The sequence below is a fragment of the Chiloscyllium plagiosum genome, unplaced genomic scaffold, assembly GCF_037043375.1.
Source record: "Chiloscyllium plagiosum isolate Xiang-an unplaced genomic scaffold, Cpla_swu_hap1 HiC_scaffold_34, whole genome shotgun sequence".
In the NCBI taxonomy this organism is placed as follows: domain Eukaryota; kingdom Metazoa; phylum Chordata; class Chondrichthyes; order Orectolobiformes; family Hemiscylliidae; genus Chiloscyllium; species Chiloscyllium plagiosum.
Window position 1 is genome coordinate 25759733 of NW_028270172.1, and position 25709 is coordinate 25785441.

A 25709-nucleotide genomic window follows, 5' to 3' on the forward strand; every position below is an offset into this window, starting at 1 on the left:
AACCTATATTAAAATGTTCAGTTTCTTCTTTAATCCCAATATGCTAATATTGCTGGTTTAAAAAAAAACTAAGCAATGTTTCAGATTTTAGCTCATGTATTCCTTACTGATCATAACTGAATGTTTGTCCTTGATATGTCTAACATTGCTTACTTAATATTTGTTATTTTCATGTAGCAATTCTACTTCATTTTCATAACTGTACTGATTTCTTTCTTAAACGTTTTGCATTACCTTTCACCATTCTCATTTGTACTGTCCATGCCCTTTTAAGTCACAGAGTCAAAGAGCATGGGAACAGACCCTTCCGTCCAACCAGTCCCTTCTGACCATATCTGAAAAATGTGTTGCTGGAAAAGCACAGCAGGTCAGGCAGCATCCAAGGAGCAGGAGAATCGACGTTTCGGGCATAAGCCATTCTTCAGGAATCTGACCTTCTGACCATATTCCCAAATTAAACTAGTCACACCTGCCTGTGCTTGGTCCATTTCCCTCTCAACCTTTCTTATTCATGTACTTATCCAAACACCTTTTAAAATGTTGCAACTGTGCTTGCATTCACCACTTCCTCTAAAAGTTCATTCCACACCCAAAAAAAAATTGCCCCATATGTCTTTTTTAAAAAATCTTTCTTCTCACTTTAAAAACAATAGACAATAGGTGCAGGAGTAGGCCATTCTGCCCTTCAAGCCTGTACCACCATTCAATATGATCATGGCTGATCATCCTTAATCAGTATCCTGTTCCTGCCTTATCTCCATAACCCTTGATTCCACTATCCTTGAGAGCTCTATCCAACTCTTTCTTAAATGAATCCAGAGACTGGGCCTCCACTGCCCTCTGGGGCAGAGCATTCAACACAGCCACCACTCTCTGGGTGAAGAAGTTTCTCCTCATCTCTGTTCTAAGTGGTCTACCCTGTATTTTTAAGCTGTGTCCTCTGGTTCGGCACTCACCCATCAGCGGAAACATGTTTCCTGCCTCCAGAGTATCCAATCCTTTAATAATCTTATATATCTCAAATCATATCCCCTCTCAGTCTTCTAAACTCAAGGATATACAAGCTCAGTCGCTCCAGGTCTTTCAGCGTAAGGTAGTCCCGCCATTCCAGGAATTGACCTCGTGAACCTACGCTGCACTCCCTTAATAGCCAGAATGTCTTTCCTCATATTTGGAGACCAGAACTGCACACAGTACTCGAGGTGTGGTCTCAACAGGGCCCTGAACAGCTGCAGAAGAACTCCTTTGCTTCTATACTCAATCCCTCTTGTTATGAAGGCCAGCATACTAATAGCCTTCTTCACTACCTGCTGTACCTGAATGCTTACCTTCAATGACTGGTGTACAAGAATACCCAGATCTCTTTGTACTGCCCCTTTACCGAAATTGATTCCATTGAGGTAGTAATCTGCCTTCCTGTTCTTGCCACCAAAGTGGATAACCATATATCTATCCACATTAAACTGCATCTGCCATGCATCTGACCACTCTCCTAACCTGTCCAGGTAACCCAGGTAATCTCCTAACATCCTCCTCACATTTCACCCTGCCACCCAGCTTAGTATCATCAGCAAATTTGCTCATGTTATTACTAATACCATCTTCTATATCATTAACATATATTGTGAAAAGCTGCGGTCCCAGCACTGATCCTTGCGGTACCCCACTGGTCACTGCCTGCCATTCTGAAATGGAGCCGTTTATCACTACTCTTTGTTTCCTATCAGCCAACCAACTTTCAATCCAAGTTAGTACTTTGCCCCCAATACCATGCGCCCTAATTTTGCTCACTAACCTCCTATGTGGGACTTTATCAAAAGCTTTCTGAAAGTCCAGGTACACTACATCTACTGGATCTCCCTCGTCCATCTTCAGAGTTACAGCCTCAAAAAATTCCAGAAAATTAGTCAAGCATGATTTCCCCTTCATAAATCCATGCTGACTCTGACCTATCCTGTTACTACTATCCAAATGTGTCGTAATTTCATCCTTTATAATAGACTCCAGCATCTTTCCCACCACTGAGGTCAGGCTAATTGGTCTATAATTTCCTGCTTTCTCTCTCCCACCTTTCTTAAAAAGTGGTACAGCATTAGCCACCTTCCAATCCGCAAGAACTGATCCCGAATCTATCGAACTCTGGAAAATAATCACCAACGCATCCAAAATTTCTCGAGCCATCTCCTTCAGTACCCTGGGATGTAGACCATCAGGCCCCGGGGACTTATCAACCTTCAGATCTAACAGTCTCTCCAACATCAATTCCTGGCAAATATAAATTCCCTTAAGTGCAGGTCCTTCAGCCACTGTTACCTCAGGGAGATTGCTTTTGTCTTCCCCAGTGAACACAGATCTGAAGTAACAATTCAATTCTTCTGCCATTTCTTTGTTCCCCGTAATATATTCCCCTGTTTCTGTCTTCAAGGGCCCAATTTTAGTCTTAACCATTTTTTTTGCCTTTCACATACCTAAAAAAGCTTTTACTATCCTCCTTTATATTTTTGGCCAGTTTACCTTCGTACCTCATTTTTTCTCTGTGTATTTCCTTCTTAGTAATCCTCTGTTGTTCTTTAAAAGCTTCCCAGTCTTCCATTTTCCCACTTATCTTTGCTATGTTATACTTTTTCTCTTTTAACTTTATATTTTTCTTAACTTCCCTCGTCAGCCACAGCATCCCATGCCTCCTCCGAGGATCTTTCTTCCTTTTTGGAATGAACTGACCCTGCATCTTCTGCATTATACACAGAAATTTCCGCCATTGTTCTTCCACTGTCATCCCTGCTAAGATATTGCACCATTGAACTTTGGCCAGCTCCTCCCTCATAGCTCCATAGTTCCCTTTATTCAACAGAAATATTGTCAGTTCCGATTGTATCCTCTCCCTCTCAAATTGCAGATTGAAGCTTATTGTATTATGGTCACTACTTCCCAATGGCTCCTTCACTTCGAGGTCCCTGATCAATTCTGGTTCGTTGCACAATACCAAATCCAGAATTGCCTTCTCCCTGGTAGGCTCCAGCATCAGCTGTTCTAAGAATCCATCTCGGAGGCACTCCACAAAGTCTCTTTCTTGAGGTCCAATACCATCTTGATTCTCCCAGTCTACCTGCATGTTGAAATCCCCCATAACAACTGCAGTAACATCTTGCGACAGGCCAATTTCAGCTCCTGATTCAAATTACATCCGAATCCATACTACTGTTTGAGGGCCTGTAGGTAACTCCCAAGAGGGTCTTTTTACCCTTAGAGTTTCTCAGCTCTATCCACACTGACTCTACATCCCCTGATTCTAGGTCCCCCCGCGCAAGTGACTGAATATCATCCCTTACCAACATGGCCACCCCACCCCTTCTGCCCATCAGTCTGTCCTTATGAAAGCATGTGTAGCCTTGAATATTCATTTCCCAGGCCCTGTCCACTTGAAGCCAAGTCTCAGTTATCCCCATAATATCGTATCTGCCAAATTCCAAAAGCGCCTCAAGCTCATCCATCTTAGTTTTGCCCCTTAGTTTTGAAATCCTCCACCCTAGGGAGAAAACACCTGCCATTTACCTTATCTATATCCCTCATGATTTTCTAAACCTCTATAAGCTCAGCTCTCAACCGTCTATGCTCCAGTGAAAAAAGTCACAGCCTATCCAGCCTCTCCTTATAACTCAAACCTTCCATTTCCGGCGACATCCTGGTAAATCTTTTCTGAACCCTCTCCAGTTTAATAATATTCTTCCTATAAACAGGGCAACCAGAACTGGACACTGCTCCAGAAGAAGTCTCACTAACGTCCTGTACAACCTCAACATGACATCCCAACTCCTATATTCAATGGTCTGAGCAATGAAGGCAAAAAGTGCTAAACGCTTTCTTAACCTGTGGCTAAAAAGAAAGATATTTGCCCTAATTTTACTTTTCTTCAGAAAATATTGCTCCTGAAAATTTTTTTTTTAAAATTTCCACTGTTGTTACATGCTAATATTTTTCCTCCAAGTTTCCTAATTTCATCCTGTTCAAACTTATTACATTTAAAAAGGAGATTTGTAACAAAAAAAAACAATGCAAATCAAAAAGAGTATAATGAGGCCCTTGCTTTGCAGACAACTGCATTTTGAACACTTCCTGAAATCTAGCAACTATTACAAATGTTGCAACGTAGAAATATAGGAACAGAAGTTCATTTCCTCAAACGTTTTTTGGCAAAGTAAATCATGACTAATCTGTGTCTTAAAATACATCTGGCCTATTTTCATTATGCATGATTAACCCTCATCTCATAGAACTGCATCAAACCTCAGTTTCAAACTTCATTTGTCCACACGTGTGTTTAAAATTAGCAGTACAACAGAATTTCTGGATTTAAAATGAAAGACATTAAATGAAATGGGCATTTGGCAATTCCTGCTCAGTGTGTTTGAATCACCGGTTTCATCACAGAAGGTGCTTTGTATGTAGTTTATAGGTTAATAGTAAATATCAAATCAATTCAAAGATGTTCCTTAAAAAGGGCTGCCAGATTCCATGGCAAACAATTTTCAATCATTTAGCTGCCAACTGAAGGAAAAGCAAGTGTTTGCAAAGTATCCTGTCCAACTGACATTTCAAGGAGGAGATAAATTGAAGTTGTGCAAGTTAACAACATCATACACATTTACACACAAGTTGTGCAGATTCAGCACAGGGTTGATACTTCACAATGAGGTTTAAAATACTACATTTAAGCAAATGGAACTGAAATGTGAGAAAGTAGACTGAAGACTTCCTTTCTTGTAGATTCATCTGACCTTTTGTAAATTGCATTTGTAACAAAAACTGTGTACACTCCAAATCTACTTCAAGAAATCTTAAATGCAAGGATCCTGACAAAGGTAAACTTCTAGGAATTCCATTTGCAAAGTAAATATGTTGTTATTTTTTCTTTAAGATTGGTAGGTCAACACATGGTTCAAATCTCCCACAGTCACTGACATTCAAAATGTAAAAAAATTATGAAAGTAACATATTCACATTTCATGGATGCCAGCAAATTGAGATCCAGAAGGTTTGTTTATAAATTGTACATCATGAATTGATTGCCAAGTTAAAAAGGTGTGACTTGCCTCTCAGGAGAGCTGTATGTGTGATAACGCAAAGATGATGAGTGAAATTCCCAACACATTACTGTAAAATTTTCTCAGGGTAGCATCATACGCCCAACCGTCATCAGCTGCTTCCACAATGACCCTCTTTCCATCTTAAAAAAGGATGCAAGTGGAAATATTTGATGACTATTGCACTGTGTTTAAGAACCATTTATGACTTTTCAGATTCTAAAGCATCTGTTTCTATATGCATCATGATTTGGACAACATTTTGGCTTGGTCTTAAGTGGCAAGAAATATTTGGACCACACAAGGTTAGAAACCATCTCAAAACAAAAGAGAAATGTTCTTCTGACATTCACCAGCACTGCCCATCACCATCAAGGTCCTGGTGTTATCATGGACCAGAAATTGAACTGGACCAATGATATGATTATTATACCTATTAAAGCAGGTCAGGGATTGGGAAATTTGACAAAATTCACCTTCCATACTCCACGCTTCAAAGCTTGTCCACAAGGCACACATTCTCCGCTTATCGAGATGAATGTGGCTTCAAAAACCCTAAAAACGTTCAGCATCAGAGGACAAAGCAGGCTGCTCAATAGACACCACACCCACCACTGATGCAGACTACATACAAGATGTATTGCAGCAACTTGCCATTGCTCCTGAAAAATCCCTAGAAGCACCACTTACCACCTAGAAGCACAGGGGTGGCACATGTATCTGAATGCAACCACCTGCAATTCTCCTTCAAGTTGTACATCACACAGACTTGGAACTACAAATTGTTATTTTTGTTCACTTCGCAATGTCAAAATCTTGCATCTCCTTTTTTAATAGTACTGTAGCTATACTTCCACTTGATGGACTGCAGCAATTCAAGGGAATGATCTTCCAGGGCCACTGTGGGCAAGCAGGAAATTGTAGTTTTGCCAGTGACACCAACATTCCACAAAAAAATGATTAGAAGTTGTCTATGGGAAAATGTAATGAGCTACATAGTTCCGACCATGGAATGCCTGGCTACACAAGGTTGATATACACATCAACTCTTCTAGTACAATAATGTTTTTGAGCATCCACCTTCAAGCACATTAAATCTACATGAAAAGGAGAGCATCAAGTTTACAAAAACCGGCTGGGCCTCTGCTACCTACTAAGACAAACCACGTCTGATTCTTCTTCCTCCCCGACCCTGCTCACTCATCATTCATAGCACACATACTACCATAAGGAATTATTTGTGTTGTGATTGCAACAAGGTCAGCCAAGTGGACCTCACAGAATGAGTTCCCTGATTGAACCAGGTTTAAACCCCAATGACGGAGCCCTGGCTGACAGATATAAATAGGAGTATCAGAGGTCATGTTCACTCTCAGAGCTTGCTAAGGAAGCCAGACCAGTGTCAAGTGTCATGCATTATGTAAATAAAAGTTAATATGATGATGGGACACCAAACTCTGTGGAGTTATTTCAATTTGGATTCACTGATATATGAAAGTCAAGTGAGAGCCATATGGTTTGTACAAACCACCTTAGAACAACCAGTATCTGGGGAAAAAAGCCTTTCTATTGAAAAGCCTACTGCAACATGCTGAAAAACACAACATCTGAACAAACAAGATTGGTGTTTAAAATGGAAACACCAATAGATTGTAAAAACCAGTAAGTGGAGTGGGGAGATCAGGAAAAAAAAAACAAGAAAAACTTCAAAAATATTCCTAGTTCTTTCAGGGTGAAGTGAGAAAGCAATAGTTCACATAAAAAAGGTAATGTGAATCTGGAATTCTTTTCTTCATAAAACTAGGTTAATGGGCAATTTCAAATTTGAGGTATGCAACGTTTGATTAGATCAGTTTAAAAAGTCAAACAATACAAAACTGGTAAGGTAGCAAGTTTGAAAACAAAAAAGATCTGTTTGGAACAGGCTCAGTAAGCTGAATAGTCTACTAGTGTTCCTGAATGTCTGATGCTTCACCGTCTTAATCAGTGGGTGAGTTTCAACAGTCCCAATAGTCCTGACACAATTCTCTTTCACACAGAATGTTAAGACAGCAGTAGCTTTTGTTTTGTTTTCCACTCTGTGCACCGACTGCCTTCTGCATGTGCGCACACATGCCCACCCACCCCCACCATCTAGTAAGGATCAGAATTCTAACTCACCAAGTTTCCAGCCTTAGTCTCTAGTTTGAGTCAAGCCAGCTAATGGACTATTCACCAAAGAGAAGAAGGAATTGGTGGAGGATGATCTCAGGAAGGGAGTGTCAAGTTTCTAAGCCAAGATGCTATTAACAAAGAAAGAGGTCTTGTCCATCTTAAAAAGTATCAAGTAGCTAAGTCTCCAGGTTCTGATGGGATTTCTCCTAGAATATTGAGGGAGGCAAGAGAACAAATTGACAGACATCTTTGGCTATAGGTGAGGTCCCAGAGGACCAAAGAATAGCCAATGTTATCCCATTGTTTAAGAAGGGTAGCAGGGATATCCTGGAAATTACAGGCCAGTGAGTCTCACCTCAGTGATAGGGAAATTATTGGGAAAGATTCTCAGCGACAAGGTCTGCTCATATTTAGAAGCAAATCAACATATTTGCGATAAACAGCATGTATTTTTATGGGGAAGGTTCTGCCTCATTAACTTGATTGAGTTTTTTTGAGGAGGTGACAAAGATGATTGGTGAGAGAAAAGCAGTTGATGTTGTCTACACAAACTTCAATAAAGCCTTTGACAAGATCCCTCATGGCAGACTGGTATGAAAGATTAAGTCACATGGTATTGGGTGGATGAACGAGCAAGATGGATACAGAACTGGCACAGTCATAGGAGAGAGGTGAAAGATGCTTTTCAGAATGGAGGACTGTGACTCGTAGTGTGTTCCACAGGCATCAATGCTGGGACCTCTGCTGTTCATGATCCACGTAAATGACTTGGAGGAAAACATAGTTGGTCTAATTAGTAAGTTTGCGAATGATACAAAGATTGGTGCATTTGCGAAAAGTGTGAAGTATTGTCAGAGGATACAGCAGGATATATATCAGTTGGAGGCATGGGCAAAAAGAAAATGGCAAGTGGAGTTTAATCTGGACAAATGTGAGGTGATGCATTTTGGAAGCTCAAGTACAAGTGGAAATTACAGTTAATGGCAGAACCTTAGAAGTATTGATATCCAGGGTGACCTAGATGTGCAGGTGCAAAGATCACTGGAGGTGGCAGCACAGGTAGATAAAGTAGTAAAAAAAAAGGTTTTTGGCATGCTTGCCTTCATTGGAAGGGGCATAGAGTATAATTATCCTACAGTTTTATAGAACTTTAGTTAGGCCACACTTGGAATATTGCGTACAGTTCTGGTCACCAAATTACCTGAAGGATGTAGATGCTTTGGAGTGGGTACAGAAAAGGTTGAAGAGAGTGTTGCCTGATATGGGAGATTTTAGCTATGAAGAAAATATGGGTAGACTGGGTTTGTTTTCACTGGAACGCAGGAGATAAGGAGCAATCTGAAAAAAAGTTTAAAGGATTGTGAATGGCACGGATAGAATGGAAAGTATAAGGCTTTTCCTTAGGCTGGAGAGGTCAATTACTTGGAGACACAAGTTTCATGTACGAGGGGACAAGTTTAAAAGAAATGTGCGAGGCCAATTTTTCATTCAAAGGGTGGTGAGTGCCTGGAATGTGTTGTCAGAAAAGGTGGTGGAAGCAGACACAAAGCTGGATTCAAGAAGCACCTGGACAAATATATGAATAGGAAGGAAATAGAAGGATACAGATCCTGTAAATGAAGACAGTTTAAGCATTGAAGGGCAAAATGTGGTGCACTGGTTTGAAAGGCCGAAGGGCCTGTTCCAGTCTTGTATTGTTGTTTGTTCTGTTCAATTGTTCAGTGTTTGATGACAAGTGTCTCATGCACACCAATCATGCTTGATTGGTTCAACAAGGGTGTAGACCAAGAAAATTAACTATAATTTTAAAAAGTTGCTAGAAAGAGAGCTGGAAGCCAGAATCAAAGTATGGATTAGGATATAATAAAGAATGACCTGCTATGCACACAAAAACTAGCATTCACACGTTGCTCAGGTAGAGAATTTATCACAGGTGGATGTGCATATGCAAGCATTAGATGATGTGGACAGCCTGCCACACTGAAAATGTACAAAGTAACAAGGTGACAAATGAAAAATAGGAGGAAGTGAGGACTGCAGATACTGGAGATCAGAGTTGAAATGTGTGGTACTGGAAAAGCACAGCAGGTCAAGCAGTGTCTGAGGAGCAGGAGAATCAATGTTTCAGGCATGAAGAATAGCCCCAACTTGGGTGAGGCACTAGAGAATAACCCACTGCTATTTTATGCTACTGCCATTCGCCAACACACATCATTCTGATGCTGGGTATTTTTCAGCATATTATACAAAAAATGCTTTTAAAGTCTTTGAATATTCAGCTTTGTTCCAGGTAATATTGAACAGGGTTGATTGTAAATCTGGTACTGCAATGAACAGAGAGTGTCTTTTTGTCCTCCCCCCATCTCTGACCCGATTCTCAGCCATGCTTGGATCTATGGCTAAAGGAGAAACTGGAGCTGATAGTGTAACTGTGCTATGGAAAAAAAGACAACAAAACACACCCTGAGGCCAACTGAGGGTGAATTAATGGGTGTCATTTCTATAGAATGGCAGCAGCTAGTCAATTCTTGCCTCCTGCCCTTAGTAAACAATTACATTCCCACGGGTGTTTTAGCAATGACTCATTTTCTCTTTTTCACCTTTTTCTAAAGGAAAAAAAGTGTGAACAACTTAAGTAAGATCAGTACTCATTACACACAGGGTAAATAGAAGTGCTATTCCAAAAAGATTGATCGAGTTCACAGTGTGAATCACTGGGAAAATATCTGTTGTTTGTTCAAGGAACTTTAATGTTGTGTATCACTGAATGTCAAACTACGCAGTTTAACAAGAAAGATTAACGGATTAAAGATTAAAAGCTCCTCTCTAGAATGATATGCAATATACAAACTAACTCCAGCAAAACTGATTTGAATGATAGTGTGCCTTTTCAAAAGAAACCTGGATAAGAACAGGCAGGAATTTCCAGAGATGAGATCAGAGGGTGTGCAGCACAACTGGAAGTTGTTTAGGCAAGACATTAAAGAGAGAGCCTGTTTGCCCCCTCAGGTCAGCCTAATATTCAATGGTACTTTCTCAAGAAGCACAGGTGATTTTTTTTTGCAGTATGCTGGACATTAAGTTATTCCTTAACCAACAAACACAAAGATGGATTAACTGGGTGCTCTCATAGTTCTGCAAGTTTGCTATTTCCAATAATGCAGACTGTTCTGGATCTCCACTAAAACATTTTGGAAAGGAGCAATTTTTATTAATAAAGTTCATCATTCCGCAAAAATATGTTAAGCAATTATGAAGTTTAGCAAATAGATTCATTTTGGATTAAATTTGATAAATTAGCAGAACAGGTAAGGGAGATTAGGGACTGCATTATTTCCCAGAGATGGAAATTTACAATGGAGAAATGCCAAACAAAAGCTACTGTGCAAGGAGGAAACACTGCAGCCACAGTTGATAAGTCATCAAATGTCCATGGGTCTACAGAATACAAACTCAACTTGATTCATTTGCTCAGAGACTACAAAATGAATTAATATATTAGATAGTATCAGAACTGTGCCAGGTTGATGCAGTCTAACTTGAAGCTGTGTCAATTCATGGTTCTCAAAAACGCTGTATCAAGACATGGTCCTTTTTATATCTTTCTCCTTCTCACCCTAAACCTATGCCCTCCAGTTCTGGACTTCCCCACCCCACTAGGGAAAAGGACTTTATTTATCCTATAAGATTTTGAGAACCTCTATAAGGTCACCCCCCAGCCTCCAACGCTCCAGGGAAAACAGCCCCAGCTATTCAGCCTCTCCATATAGCTCAAATCCTCCAACCCTGGCAACTTCCTTATAAATCTTTTCTGAACCCTTTCAAGTTTCACAATATCCTTCTGATAGGAAGGAGACCAGAATTGCACGCAATATTCCAAAAGTGGCCTAACCAGTGTCCTGTACAACTGCAACATGACCTCCCAGCTCCTGTACTCCATAGTCTGACCAATAAAGGAAAGCATATCAAACGCCTTCTTCACTATCCTATCTACCTGCGACTCCACTTTCAAGGAGCTATGAACCTGCATTCCAAGGTCTCCTTGTTCAGCAACACTCCCGAAGACCGTACCATTAAGTGTATAAGTCCTGGTCTGATTTGCTTTCCCAAAATGCAGCACCTCGCATTTATCTAAATTGAACTCCATCTGCCACTCCTCAGCCCACTGGCCCATCTAATCAAGATCCCGTTGTAATCGGAGGTAACCTTCTTTACTGTCCACTACACCTCCAAATTTACTAACTATACCTCTTATGTCCACATCCAAAATCATTTATATAAAATGATGAAAATTAGTGAACCCAGCACTGACACTTGTGGCTCATTCTCCGAAGAGATGTTGACAAGTTCTCTTAAGGAAATCTTTGAAATCATATTAAAATAAATGCACTTGTACATGAAAGATGTAATATATCTCAAAATGAGATTAGGTGTTACCCAAAATGAAAAACATATTGTTACCTTTGCTCTGAGAAGTAACAGTATGCTGCCAGTTGCCAACAGTTAGCATGCACCAGTTAAGTCCAACGTTTGATTAACTATTATCACTTGGGTTGGTTGTTCGGGGAGACCAATGGAGGTCAGCAAGCACAGAGGTTGAACAGAAGACAACAGTTTGAGACAAAAGCTCATTTCTGTGAATGTAGTAAATCTCAAATAAGGAAGAATGAAAATGCACAGCAGAGTCAGCAGCATCTGTAAAGGGAGCCCACATTTAGGTTGAGACCTTTAGTCAGACCTACACTTACAATACATTTAAAAGTAAATATAAGGAAGTGGGTGGATTTGTTGTAAGTGGATCACAAAAAAAATTAAAGTGACAAAAAGATGACGGTGAAAAATCAAAATTGAAAATAGAACAAGAACATAAAGAAATTGAAGAGGAAGTGAATCAGCCTTTTAAACCTGCATTGCCGTTCAGGGAGATGGTAATTCATATTCTCAATCAAATACCATCTCCATATCCTTTAATGTTTTCAATGTGCAGAAAAAGAATGACCACAATCTTCAGCAAATTCAACCACTAATTCCATAGCAAATTCTATAGCCCTCTATGGCAGAGAATTCCAAAGACTTACTACACTTTTGTTGTGGCTAAGTTAGCATTAGCTCCCTTTAATTCGGCGAGATATTCAGTCAGACATGTGCAGCATGGAAACAGACGCTCCATCCAAGCCGACCAGATATCCCAAATTAAATCGATCCCCATTTTCCAGCACTTCACCCATATCCCTCCTATACATATACCTATCCAGATGCCTTTTAAAATGTTGTAATTGTCCCAGTGTCCCTCCTTTTGGTAGCTCATTCCATACACGCACCACCCTCTGCATGAAAAAAAACAATCGTCCCTTAGATCCCTTTTAAACCTTTCCCCTCTCACTCTAAAACTATGCCCTTTAGTTCTGGATTCTCCCAATGGAGGGAAACGAGCCTGTCTATTTACCCTATCCATGTCTCCCCCATGATTTATAAACCTCAATAAAAAGTCACCCATCAGTCTCTGACTCTCCAGGGAAAACAGCCCCAGCCTATTCAGCCTCTCCCTATAGCTCAAACCCTCCAATCCTGGCAATATCTCTTAAATCTTTTCTGAACCCTTTCAAGTTTCATAACTTTCCTATACGTTTCCTATTGGACAGAGACCAGAATTGCACTCAATATTCTAAAAGTGGCCTAACCAATATCCTGTACAGCCACAGCATAAACTCCCAACTCCTGTACTCAATGCTCTGACCAATAAAGGCAAGTATTTCATCCTAGTTGCTAGTCCAATACCATATTACAATAGGCTTCATAGAATAAATTGTTAAGCCGTGTCCAGACTTTGAACTTGCTGGTCACATTTATCACCAAACTGTCTCTATTAACAACTAAGTGAGAGGATTATTTATTTATTCATTTTTCTGTTTACAAAATTATGGCTATTTGGAGTTGAGGTTACAAACAGAAATATATTGATATGTAACCACTTTATATTTATACTTGAATTCAGAAGCAGACAATTTAACCCTACATGGAGAAAGTGAGAACTGCAGATGCTGGAGATCAGAGTCGAGGGTTTGGTGCTGGAAAAGCACAGCAGGTCAGGCAGCATGCAAGGAGCAGGAGAATCGGTGTTTTGGGCATAAGCCTTTTATCAGGAATTTAATCCTACAGTTTGTTCTGCCATTCACTCCGATAGTGGCTGATCTGCCTCCTCAATTATGTAAGGTTTATTTACACATTCATTCCACAACCAGAACAGAATTTGGTATGATTCACCCTCTGTTTTAACACTGCTCATTATTTGATAGAGAGAAATGTGATAAAACACCTGAACATTGTATTATCCTACTCTACCTCGTGAAATCTGCAGTTTGCTTGCCATTCAAGAAATGCTACTGGTTAGCACTCCAAGTACAAAAAGAAATCCCATATGCTTTGGTGTGAAATGACCAAAATCTCATGAATAATCACCACTTACGCTTTCATAATCAACAGTAATTTAAACACGTATGACACAATGTACAAGTGAAATAACAGGTGTACTCGAAGTTGTTATTGATCATGTGAACTTGGATACTGATTTTTCGTTACCATATTCAGCTTTATTCATCTTCACCCGTTTGCCTTTATGCACTTAGACGCACGTACACAATGTTGATTATTAAAAGAAATTTCAGACAATCAATACTGAAACACAGTTAAACCTTATTGCAGAGAACAACCAAAACAAGACCCCTCAAGTAAGCAAGTTAAGTCTCAATCCAACTTGGCTAGTACCTAATTAATGGTGGAATTTAGCTATGATTGCAACCAAGTATCTGTCTCTGGATGTCCAGGCTTTGATCCTTGTGCCATGTTGTTCTTTGAAGTTCTGCTGCTAAAGAACCCCGGAGTTGAATTTTTAAGACAAGTTTCTGTCCTTCAAGTTTACGGTATGAAATCATTGATGATCCTTCAGATTCTTTCATTCGCTCTTCTTTCATCCAATATATTGACTACTGCTCTGGAGTCATCAAGTCTGCAGCTTGCCTTCTTATCAGAAGTAGCTTCTTTATTACATTAGGCATCAACTGTCTATTTGAGGACACAGCTATTTCGCTATTAGCTCCTTAAATTCTTTTGTCCAAATTCATTTGTCCTTGTGGCATAAGGCAGCCAGTTATCAAGCAGTTGTTGAAACAGATTTGTTCATGTAGCTTCGATGACTCTTCCCAGGCACAACTAATTTCTTTCAATTCCAAATAACAGTTGGTCTTCTTCCCTTAACAGTTTATTCCAGATAGATTGAAGGAGGCATCAATAACTCTGAACAATTAGTAAAAAGTTCTGATGTTTACAGTATCATACTGTGAATGAAATGCCTCATCTCAGTCCTAAATGGCCTGCCTCTAATACACACAGTGTCTGCTGGTACTAAACTCCTCCCACCCTAGCCAGAGTAAACAGCCTACCTGCAGCTACCAATAAAATTCTTAAAGGATTGACAATGGTTAAATGAGACCACCTCTTATATTTCTAACCTATATTCTAACAATGAGCCGAGTTGTTTGAATCTTTAATTAGAGGACATTCCATCTATTCTAGGAAAATCTCCTCGGCAAATTTCCTTTGATTAAGGAGACCAAAAACACATGCAATACTCCAAGGTTCTGTACAAATGCAGTAAGTCACTCTGATACTTAAATCTTCCTTTTGTTTTGAAAGCCAATACACTATTTGCCTTTTTAATTGATTGCTATTCAGCATTCGAAAAATTAGTGATTCAAAAACCAAAGTCACCCAAGACCTTTTGAAGTTTTTCAGCTTCTCAATTTTAAGAAATATTCCATGCTTGGAATCCATACAAAGTAGGGAACCTTACATTTTTCCGCACTGCATTCATTCACGTAACTTCTCCAAGGCTCTTGGACATATCTTTGCATCCTTCTCAGAACTCCGATTCCCCCCTATTTTTGTGTCATCTGCAAACTTGGAAATATTATATTTAATCCCCATACCCAAATCATTAATATAGACCATGAATAGTCGTGTCCCCACGCACTGATCCTTACAGTACTCAACCAGCACAGCCTGCCAGTCTGAAAATGGCCCATTAATATCTACTCTTCTCAATCTGTCCCAGTACACGTTCCTGAATCCCATGTACTCCCATTGTGTTTGTCAACCTCTTATATGAGACCTCATCAAAAGCCTTTGGAAATTTTAAATATACTACATGTACTGGTTTCTCTTGTTTGCTCTGATAGTTAATCCTTAAGAAACTCCCAAGTAGTTTGTTAACTCTTTCCTTAATCCACATTGATGGACTCTTCCCAAAAACACAATTATTTCCCAAGTGCCCTGTTAGTGCATCCATCATGCTGTGTCAGTGCCTGTGTTGGACTGGAATGGGCAAGGTTAGAAGTCACATGACACCAGGTTATAGTCCAACAGGTGAACCTGATGAAGGGTAGTGCTCCAAAAACTTGTGATTTCAAATAAATCTGTTGGACTACAACCTGGTGTCATGTGACTTCTAATCAGCATTCTTTATGATAAATGCCAATATTTTCTCTAAGATTATGCCGAGCTAACGGATGTAGTTTCTCATTTTCACTTTTCCTCCTCATATAATAGGGTTACCTTTGGCACCTGCCAATCTGCAATTTTCAAAGATGACCACACATACACACACCTCCCTCACTACTTAGTCATCAGGCCCAACGGGTTTATCCAGTACAATTGTTTCTAATATGTTGAGAGAAAAAAAAGCTGTCTGGAAGTGACCAAGTTAATGAAGAAACAGAGATGTTAATTTATGAAAATGCACAATAAGGCAATAATTAGGAACTACAATTACCCAAATATCAGTATAAAAGGGAAGAGGGCACAATCTTTGAATAGCTTTTAAGAGAACATTTTTAGTCAGCTCCAAAGTCCATAAAGAGAATGTACAGTTCTAGATTTAATTTTAGGAAGGTGAGGCTGGGCAAGTAGATGAAGTATCAGTGGATAATCATTTTGGAGATAGTGATCATAATATTTTCAGATATATCATCATGGAAAGAGAGAAAGCTAAAACAGAGGTTTAAATTGGGGATTGGTAAGCATTTAAAGCTGACAGATCTAGCAAAGGGTGGATTAGCTGCAGCTACTTGAAAAATCACCAATGGTAAATCAGAGGAAACATTCAAAAGTGAGATTCTACAAGCAGTGTCATACATGTCACTACCAAGATGAGGCTGGTTATGACTAATCTAAAATAATTCGGAAATCCAGAAGGACAAGATAGGGTAGGAAACGGAGAGCCTACAACAGCCTCAAAAAAGTAATACTTGAGAAAGATTAAAATATTATGAAGTTAAAGAAATTTGGAAAGCTAAGGGAGAATGAAAAATAATAGTGTCAAAACATGAGTAACCCCTCCTGCTTAATTTAAACCAGCAACACAGAAAAGACTTACCACGTACAGTAATCTGTGAAAATCCGAGAGGCCAAGTAAAAATTAACAACTTTATTTCTTAAAGTATAACAGAGAGTAATTAACTAACAACTAGTTACATCTCCTTCCTATAACCTATCTTTTATTTTCCCTTCTAGTCCGATAAATCCCCTGATTAAGATTTACCAAAAGTCAAATTTCAAAACCAAGCAGCTGTTGAATCTTCCCTTTGTAAGATTCGCTCTCCAGGTTGATGTCGATATTTTTTGCTTTGTACAAACTCCTTCTCGAGACAAGTACCCCTCACAGAGTTCTGGCTAGCAGCCTACATTTGTTGGTCTTTTGACAGTTCTCCCCCAACTATTCAATTTTCCCCAGTCTTATACCCCCAAAGCATCAGATTATGTCATCAGCTTTTAATATTGTCAACATACTAAATTCAAACTTGATTGGAGTTTGGTTTTTTTGGGGGTATAATTTAAACTGATTGGCCTAATTCAAACTTGTTTGTCTCTAGGCAACCAACTACCCTAGCTGTGTTACATTGTATCGTATTCAGAATACTTGGTGCTGTCAGGTAGTTCTGCTAGCTTCTCACTCCACCCACATTTCTCAGTCCATCCACATTTTCATAACAAAAGCCCCGTAAAATTCAAAAGATATTTTGTACACGATGATGTGCAGTGAAGTAACTATATCCAGAACAAGAGGCTGATCAAAGGTAAATCCTTTCCAATCAGAGAAGTATATAGTAACTTTTGATGCAGAGATGAGTGTATTTGGTCTCTGTCATCAAGACAGACGTGATGCTGACAGATAAAGAAGAGCAAAATACCAGAAAATAAGCAGAAAGGAGAGTGGAAATACTGCCCTCCTTGAAGATGGATATATCACCAGGACCAGATGAACCATCTCCTCAGATGTTAAAGGAGGAGACAGAGAATAGCAGATCCTCTGAGGATCATCTTGTAATCACTGTTAGGTTACAGGGGAGGTACCAAAGGATTGAAGGTCTGCAAACATCACATCATTATTCAAAAAGAGTACAAGAGTTTAGCCAAATAATTCTAGTCCAGTTATTCTGACTTCAGCAGTGAGCAAATTACTGGAATCAGTACTGAGAAATAGGCTTAACCATTACTTGGAGAATATGCAAGGAAACTCAAAATATTTTTATTAAGGGAAGGTCGTATCTTACTAACTTAATTATGTTTCTGAAGTAGCAAGGTGGATTGATGGGGATAGTGCAATAAATGTTCTCTACATGGATTTTAGTAAAGCATTCGACAAGTAAACACATTGTAGACTGCTAAAAAAAAGTTAAAGATCATGAGGCACATGATAATGTGGAGGATTTGATCTAAAATTGATCCAGTAACAAGAAGAATGTTAGAAGGTAGAAGGATGTTTCTGACAAATGCAAGGCAGTTTCCAGCAGAGTTCCATATGTTTCAGTTTTGGGTCCTTTGTTGTTTATGATATGGATAAGTGAGAGGTTATGTAGTTGGGAAGGGTGAACAAAGCAAGGGCATAGAAAATAAATAGGATGATACTGAAAAGAATGGGAAAAAAAATTCAGTAATTTAGAACTGAAAATTACCTATGTGGGGTCAAACTATGTGAACTTATAAAAACCAAAGTTAAAAATCACACAACAGCAGGCTACAGTGCAACAGGTTTATTTGGAAGTACTAGATTTCAGAGCATTGCACCTTCATCAGCTAACTAGTTACCAGATAAAGGAGCAGCACTCTGAAAGCTAGTACTTCCAAATAAACCCGTTGGACTATAACCTGGTGTTATGAGATTTTTAACTTTATCCATCCAGTCCAACATCAGTACCTCCACATCATTATAAAAAAATCAGATAAGTTGATCAATACCACAAACCTATTCTGTGCATTTGCTTTTGCTTAATGCTAGTTCAAGTTGTGACAACAACGTGCTGTTATATTACACATTTTGTGCAAAAGTCATATGTTAGCAAAGATTATAAACAATTCGGTAATAATATATAACAAACCAGCAATGATTATAATGCTTGCGTTCTTTGCCTTTAATAATAGAATACCCTTTAACAGTTGTATTGAAATAGTTTGGAGCCAACAGCCATATCACAAAGCAGTTTCAGGACCTCGCAGACCTGTTCTGTGCAACCCAGACACAACTTCCTCAACAAGTCCCTGACATCATCATGAACCTGAAAGAAGTTACGTGAGATTACATTTCCTATTTTTATTTGGAGTATCATGAATCATTGTAACCAAATAGTCATTCAAATCAGCAGTCAGAAAGCAAGTAAACGTGGTTTGCCTCGAGAGCCAGGTTGGACATGTACAACAGAAAAGTCCTGAGTTTTCTCTCGTGTTAGAATGACTTAACTCAGAAATGGGTCTCTCTCAACAACTTTGATGGAGTTGTCATGCAGGTTTATCTGAAATCAGAGGATTGTGGATGAAGACTCATTATGGACTTAAGCATCAAGCTAGGCTCATACCAGAGAACATTGGCAAAATTCATAGAAGCAAGCTTTACCCGCATTCTTGGTAGCGCTTTATTACATCAAGTGTCAAAGTGCCATCAATACTATGAAAAGAATTGCTTGGTGGAGTACAACAGTCAAATGATACCATCCTTTTAAAATATCACATCTGCTTGGATTTCAGAGGAAATGAATTCTCACTGCTCAACAAGCTTAAAGTGACCGAATGTTTCAAAGTGTTCCTCAAGTAGCAACTTATGAGAGTTAGAGATTCTTACCAGCACAGCACCTTCTAAAATGGAATATCCAACGCATATACAAACAGATCAAACAACTGCATGTGCCTTCAAATTGGATTGGAGAACCATGAGTAAGAGAGATACATGCAAACACACACTAAAACATGAAATATTAATTAGAATATTTGAGAATACCTGAAAATCACGTAAAAAAGGTAAAACAAAAAAAGGGATAAAGTTAGGAGTTTTAAAATAAAAACCAACATAAGTTCTCTTTTCAAGATCTCCAATCACTAAATTCTGAAGGAATGAGGCTTGTAAAGTTCAATGGAGACAGGGGCTTATTTCATATTAGTACGATTACACTTAAAAATGTACCATATTTATTAGAAAGTATCAAGTAAACAGACTACTACTAACCTTCATGAATTTCAATGCTAAGGCTCTTGGTGGAAGTCCTGCAACCTTTGAAGATGCAGGAAGGAAAAAGACAGCAAATTCAGGATTTCATGTATAGTGGATTCAGACTTCCTGAAGTTGCAAACTAATTAATTCCACAACAATAACAATAATAGCGCAATGATTATTCTTGGTGCAAAATCCAGGCTAATGATATCAAGGCTATTTCAAAATCTCATGACAAGAGGAAGAGCAAAGAGGCCTCCCTATATTCCAATCAAAAGTCTTCCAAAAGAAAAGAACATTCTTATCCAGTCATTGGTTAAGATTATCAACTACTTGCATATCTAAATACGTATTAAATCTAAAAGTGCATTTAAGCACTCCAAGCTGCAGGGGGTAATGATTCACCAATGAAAAGAATGTGAAAATCAGAAGCTTTGAGCATCAGAAAACTCTCAAATAGTAATGAGCTTCACCAGTAAGAATAAAACAGACTCTCATACCAATTTAAAAGCAAAAGGTGTAGAATGCCAGTAGTTTGATTGGTTACATTACTTTCTTGCTCCCTTTGATTTTTACTCAATTCATTCAGTACTGCAATAGTTAAGGAAGGGATTATCTTCTCTGAGAAGCCTTGGACTTCTGGAATCCCACTTCCCATGAGAGTTTCTAATAACTCAGTTAAAACAAGAGTTGGTATGTTTATAGTGGCAAAGGGGAGTTGGATTATAATGGCATAATTCAGCTTCTTTCTACAGTGACAAAAAAATACAGGTATTAAAGAATGCCAGAAGGGATCCCAGGTTAAGAACACTTCAAACAGCACACTAATTAAATTTCTACAAGATCTGCAGCAGACAATAAATTGCATTATGTTCTTCAGCAGCTTTTCATTTTTGCTTCACAGAAATTAATAAACCATGCTTTCAAAATTGCCTCATTTCAGTAAAAACAAGTTATTTCCTCTCATCTCTGTCCAAATCCGTACCTTTCACACAACATGAGTAACATTCAAAGCAAAAGATATTCTTTTTAACATTTGTGACTATAATGGCAATCTTCCATCTTATAAAGGGATTGTTTGAACAATGATGGTCAACTCCTTTTTAAAAAAAAACCTGTTGCTTTGTGTGAATCAGACACCATTTCAAACAACAGGGTAGATCGCCCATGTTCAGACCAATATTTAATCACTTGACCATATTCTGATGACTGATTTGGCCTTTGTGTACCCATGCAAATATCACATGTTCATCTATTACAATGGCGACTATATTTCAAAAGTGCCTGAATGCACAAGTGCTTTGGGATTTTTTTAAATAAAAAGTGTGCTATACAAGGGGTAGTTATCTTTTTGTTCTCAGTAAGCATATAAACGTTTGCCTCCAATCATATTAGAGAAGGGCACATTTAGAGTGATACCTTGAAGTATGCTTAAGTTCAAACACCATTTGTTGCAAAGTGTCAAGTTGCCCAAAAAAAAGAGAAGTTAAAAAGTTTCTTGATTCCAGAAATTATTAACAGGCTTTTTCTTCCTTTTCTTTTTGTAAATCTGTACTCCTTACACTGACAATAAAAGGGGCCTTGGAGAATTAGAAAGAGCCACATTTGACTAGGTTAACAAGGATGTTCAGTGTAGATTTCCTCAAATTGATGTCACTGGGTGGTCCGAAACCTGTTGATCTTCCAGCCGAAGGAGTTGACCCTGACTGAGTGTTGTAGACTGGCACATTCCAAGGTCCAGGACTACGTGTTGAGGGACGTGCTGAAGCTTGGAGCAGCTACCGCCAAGGCACGGTGGGGAAAGACCCCGTGTAACATCTGCCTGCCTAAGAAGAACAGGGGGCCCACGCAGTCAATTGGGCTCTGCTGACACCTCAACTTAAAATATAATCGTACAGGCCTGTAAATAAGAATGATTACTCGGTTTTCAGTATGCATATACTGAATGGCATGTCCAAGTGTACAGATCATCAAAGTATTTATGAATAAAGTATATTTTTGAAATTAAAAAAAGTGTGCTCTTACTTGGGGAATTGAAATTTACATTAGTTTCATTTAGAATCTGGGTCATGCTTCATGGGTGAGCAACAAAACCATATTGAACCACCAGCTCTAGGATACAAACAAACAATTTCAAATGGCACAAAGGTTTTTTGTCAAGGGGATCAAGGGTTACTGGGAGAAAGGTTTCTCAACCCTAATAAGCCATGACTGAATCGCGGAGCAGACTCGATAGGCTGAATGGCCTATTTTCTGTTCCTATGTCTATGGTCTAAAGTTCTACTATTACGTGCATCCTAACTCATGCCTGTTCATACGGACTTACACTGACTCCTGATCCATCGATGTTGCAAAATTAAAGAAATCCCTGGGTTGATTAGCTTAGTTGTCTACATGGCGACAGAATATTGCTGTTATCTGGATGTCTGATTTGCAATGCAGAATGATGCCAAAAGCCATGCAAATAGTCACATATTCATCTACAAAGGACTCTCTTTCGCAACCACTTCTATCACCAGAGGTGTTCTGATCCTCAGCTTAAACCATCAGTTGTCTTTTTTTCCCTCTCAAATGAGACAGCAGTGTAATAGTCTGATAAGACTATGGCAACTTTACCTTTATTTAACCTTAATACAAGTAAAATATTGTTGTTTATAGGTGCATTGATACTAAACCACATATTAGAGCAGGTGGACAAATGTTTGATCGAAGAGGTAGGCTTTAAAATAATGAGTGCCATAAAAAGGAGGTTGAAGGGGAAGCAGAGACGTTTGGGAAGTAATGACAGAATATAGAGCATGGGAACTGAAAGCAATTTTGCAACAATGAAGATTTACATATGCACAGACACCAGAGTCAGAGATGCATGCAGGTGTCAGAGGATTGGATTGGAAAAGGTTGGAGAAGGTAGAGATATTAAAGGAAAAATGCCAAGAAGGAATTTGTAAATGAGAATGAGAAATTCATTATTTTGTTTTTAAGAAAAAACGGTTGTTGCACTGCAATTCAAAATGGAGGTCAGTGAGCAGAAGGATGATGAGTGAACAAGACAAAATTGTAGATGAGTCCAAGTTAATGATGACGTCTACAGACACAGTAAATCAAACCTTCTGGACTGCTGAGCTTTCAATGATAGACAGATGGGAGAGTAATACAGCAAAGAAATTAACTGACCATGTTTCTTCAAATACAATTTTCCACATATGGAGAAGATGAGAGTCACTGGTGTCAACACAAAATGTTGTTGATGCCTTGAAAATTCAGCATAAAGTGCAAATAAAAAGTACTGTTCTCAGGATAAATAAAATGGGCAGCATCAAGAGGACCAAGAAGTGCAAGGCAATTTATACAACATTTATACAACAATAGTAGTATAGTTAATGATCTGTGCAACAATTAAAATGGATTACTAAGTACATTGTGTCCAAGATGAAATAAAATTAGCCAACAGAGAGAACAAGATTCCTTGGGGATGCTGACAGTCGAGAGGTTTAAAATGCCACATTAATCTAGACAGAAAGAACTACAACCTGATGCTCAGGAAGCCTATTCTATCCATTCATTTGCTGCAACTTCCAACAGGAAATCTAGTCTCAATTTGGGGTTAGCGTAATGGCTTCATACCAGCCAGAATTCTAGTAGAACTATTGTTCCTTAAAATCTGGAGCATTTTCTAAAAATTTTGCTTAAGTACTTAATGAAAGGGGTTAAATGATTATGGCACCTGAAGTAAACTTTTGACTACATTTACCATAGACTCAAAGAATATAACAACTCTGTCATTGTACACGAGTCTGGCTGTCAATTCGTGGGCTCAAAGTGATGTCCTCTTGGATGGAGTGATACCAGTGCTATACAGTGTATTACATTTTGAGTGAGTGTTAATGCTGCTGCAAGCTTGCTTATTGTATAAAACCAATATGGCTTGAGAGATTGTGGCAATTTCAGTCGCCTTGCACCCCAAGCCAGATATTGGCAGTGCTGCCAATTCACTTAAAGTTATCACAGGACATCAAATTTTCAAGGAACATCTAATGTTTAGAACTCTAAAAACAAGTTTATTTCCTGAATTGACTGAAGTTTCAGGGAACCAATCTACATCATCTTCCTGTGACTGGTTGCTGCTGGGCACGTGGGTTAGGTTTCAGCAGAGGAGCTATTTCAGCCAATAATGGCTATGGTTGGAAAGCAGGTGCCAACATCTGGAAAAGGAAACAAGCCTGAATGGTGAATCTAAGCATTAAAAATACATGCAACCCAATTCATTGGTGGTCTTTGATGGAATAAAATGTATAATGGATTGGTGAGGAGCCTGTTGACGTAAAGGGCTTTGATGTAGCACCTTGTTAAATGCCTGCTGGAAATCTAAGGTATCACTGCGCATAGTACAGGGGTATTATATTGGCATGGATGCAGGATTGCCTGGCTAGCAGTAAACATTATACACAATGGGTCTTTTCTGATTGGCATGGTACGATGAGTGTGCTCCCCAAAAGGTCTGTAAAAAGCCAAGGTCCCCGCACAATTTATATGACTGTCTTTGAATGAAGACAAGGTAGCCAAAAGTGTGCTTTAGAACTGAAGACTTATACTGAACTTGAACTGTTTCTCTCCCTACAAAGTGCTGCCAGACATGCAGTCTCTCCTGTACTATTTTTGTGTCAGATCTCCAGCATCCACAACACTTTGCTTTTGATGCAGTGTGAAATCATTCACTTTGACAGGAAGAATACAGGAGAGTATCACTTACATGGAGAATGCCTGCAGAATTCATCTATAGAGAGACCTGGATGTTTTAGTGTAGGAATCCTTGATGAACATAGAAGGAAGCAGGAAAGAACAACTTAAAGCAATGAATTATAAGGGCTAAAAGGGGCCATGAAATGTCCTTAGCAAGTAGGATTAAAAAGAAAATCCTGAAGCATTTTAAACATCTCTTAGGGGCAAGAGAGTTGGTAGGGAAAAAGGTAGGTTCACTCAACGACAAATGAGAGAAGTTACGTGTGGAGCAGAGGAACACCGTGGTCCTTAATGATTACTTTGCATCAGTATTCACCAAGGAGAAGAACAGGGAGGAATATTTGGCTGGGGAGAGGTATGTTGATATGAAGGAGGTAATATTGGGTGTCTTGAAAAATATTAAGGTAGATTAGTCCCGAGGGCCAGATAGGCTCTATCCCAAGGAGAAGACTGCTGGGTTCTTGACAGAGATCTTTGTATCCTCTTAGCTCCAGGTGAGATCCCAGAAAAAAACACTGGAGAATATCCAATACTATTCAAGAAGGGCAACAGGGATAATCCAGGAAATTATAGACCAGCGAGCCTGACACCAGTGGTAAGGAAATTATTGGAGATGATTCTTGGAGACGGGATTCACTCGCATTTAGAAAAGAAAAGGTATGTTGATATTAAGAAGGTAATGTTGGTTTCAGAACCATGGCTTTGAGCAGGAAGTGTCTTGTCTCACAAATTTAATTGAGATTTTTGAGCAAGTGACATATATGATTGATGAGAGTAGGGCAATGGAGATTCTCTACATGGATTTTACAAGGTCCCTCATGATAGGCTGGTCGAGAAGATTAAATCACATGTGATCCACTGTGAGTTAATTAAGCAATTAGTTGGATACAAAATTGGCTTGGTCATAGAAGACAGCGGGTAGTTGTGGAGGGGTGTTTTTCCTAATTGGAGGTCTGTGACTAGTGGTGTTCCAGAAGGATTAGTGCTGGGACCTCTTGGTTGCACATGTCATGACAATTGATGGTGTTGAGGATAATGAGGAAGGTTGTCAAAAGGACACAGCAGGAAATAGATCAGTTGGAAATTTGGATGGATATGTGAGAGCAGGGTTTAATCCAGACAAGTGTGAGGTGATGCATTTCGAAGGTCAAACACAATAAATGGCAAGATCACGAGAAGCATTGATATAGACAAAGGGA

General features: G+C 39.0%; 1 protein-coding gene across 3 annotated transcripts in view; it reads right to left on the reverse strand.

The window, feature by feature from the left end:
• LOC122564442 (solute carrier family 12 member 7) overlaps window positions 1-25709 on the reverse strand; it is a 223530-nt gene that overhangs the window by 149770 nt on the left and 48051 nt on the right. The gene's annotated exons all lie outside the window — the stretch shown is intronic.